General features: G+C 40.0%; 1 protein-coding gene across 1 annotated transcript in view; it reads right to left on the reverse strand.

Moving 5' to 3' along the window:
• The window catches only part of LOC101856982 (dual 3',5'-cyclic-AMP and -GMP phosphodiesterase 11A), a gene marked incomplete at its 5' end in the record, with an annotated part of 142,616 nt that overhangs the window by 23,500 nt on the left and 117,000 nt on the right, over nucleotides 1-2,116 (reverse strand).

Below are 2,116 nucleotides of genomic sequence, written 5' to 3' on the forward strand. Positions count from 1 at the left end.
CCCCAGCTCCCTTTCCTGGGCAGACCGACTGACTGAAGTGTCTTTAGGCCATTCCCCAAAGGGTATATTAACATGTTTTTATGCAGAGTAGAATTGTAAATAGGCTGATTTATCAATGTCATGCTCATACTGCACAGGAACAGATAAATAGGGGGAACTGCTGTTTTATCTTCTCTCATCCTTACTATCGTCATTTTCCCTCTACTTCTTTTGTATGCTTGTCGCTCTCTTGTGAACTGCTATTTCCGGGGTGAATTGGTAGTTGAAGTAGACTTGGTGCTGTTGAGGATAGAGGGAAGAGCAGAGTAAGCCTGATTCCCCATTTGGACTTCTCTGTTGACATCCACCCCTTGGCGCTCATATGACCTTATGCAGTTGCGAGCGTTGTAAAACCTTACTAAAAAAAAAAAAAGACCGAACTTGGGTTTTTGCGTATGACAGCGAAGAGCCTAACTACACATTAGATGCCTGTAGAAATTCCGTCAACATTTTGAAATAGAATAGATTACTGGGAATTCTAAAAATGTGATAAATTCTCAGTTCTAAAATAGGCAAGGTCATCACTATAACGACTATATTGACTATATAGCTATATTGGTCTCACATGACCAAGGGTTTGACAGGTTAATCAAAGTGAGACCAAGAAATAGGTAGAAATGAGACCGCACACGAAAAAAAAACCTTTCCCATTATAGGAACATAATTAGCACATTTTTATTTGACGCAGCTCCACTGAGTAGTGAATCCTGAATTTTTAAGTCTATGCGTTCCCGACAAAATAGTCCAGAAAATATCTATTTATATTATTTTGTTCCCCATTTTGGGCAAAACGAAATCACGATTTTTAAACGTATTTCGGGAAAATGATCTCAACATTTTTCAACAGTAAAATTTTAACTTCATACTATGTGAACAGAAGGCAAAAAAAGCAGAGAAGGCAATATCTATTATTAGCACTTTGGTTTCAAATCTGGCTGTCTTTGTCTTGATTTTTGTGGCCAGACTTTGATCTGCATAGAGCGGTAAAAAGTTGAGGAAAAATAAAAACAAGAACTCACAGCAGCCACGAGATTATTAGGAGTAAGCCCCCCTCCCCCCTCCCACACCCCCACCCACACATACACATATTTTTTAGGTAGACTACCAATCCAGTTCTTAGCTTATATAATCAGTGCTTGTGACTGCTTATGACAGTGGCCCGGAAGGGGTAAACAGGGTATTTATGTAGCAATAAAACAGTTTTTAATGTTGTGCATACGGCTCAAATTTAAATCATTGGATTTATGAGGCCAACGTTTTGGGTATATTTGACAGCGACGATGTTGGCCAATCGTGGAAGGGAAGCAATGATTATTTGGTTATGGGCTATTCTACGGTAACTGGGGGGACATTTTAGGCTACTATACTTTCTTACAACGATAACATTGTAGTTCCACATCGACTCATTTACTTCAACTTTAAATGATCAGAAAATTTGAAAGACGTACAAAGAGTCATATTAGATGCAGTCATTTGGAAAAAGTACTTTATGCAAATCCTGTGACGTGTTTAGTTTCGCTGACTGACGCGACAAAGGAGGTATTTTTTTCTGTCTCGTCAGTTACCGTGGAATAGCCTTTCATATAGACGTTTCCCTCCTGCGCATGACTCGGACAGGACTTATGAAAGGACCAAATCTGGGGAAGCTTATTGTCGAAAAGCTTTTAAAATGCCCTGAGCCTACAACTACGAAACTTGAACCACAATTGTGCGATACAAGTGCAGAAGATTAAAAGGGTTACAAGAGAGTTAATAAGACAAAAAAGGAGGAGGAGAGATACGGGTGATAGATGATTGAGTAGGGAAGAAGGAACACGCCATATCAGTCAGCGCACACACCTGCCAACCACCCCCGAGCTCCGGTCTTGAGACAATGTGATCTTGCTGAGGGCGTTAAACTCATAAATAATCAAAACAAGAGCTACAATTGGAACAACGACAATTACTATTGTACTTAGGCTTGATTGAGGCGAAGACAAGCACGAAATTATTAGCGGGATTTTTTATGGGGGTGATTTCTTTTCTGGTGTGTGTGTGTGTGTGTGTGTGTGTGTGTGTGTGTGTGTGTGTGTGTGTG

This window comes from Aplysia californica, unplaced genomic scaffold (genome assembly GCF_000002075.1).
Source record: "Aplysia californica isolate F4 #8 unplaced genomic scaffold, AplCal3.0 scaffold00481, whole genome shotgun sequence".
Classification (NCBI taxonomy): domain Eukaryota; kingdom Metazoa; phylum Mollusca; class Gastropoda; order Aplysiida; family Aplysiidae; genus Aplysia; species Aplysia californica.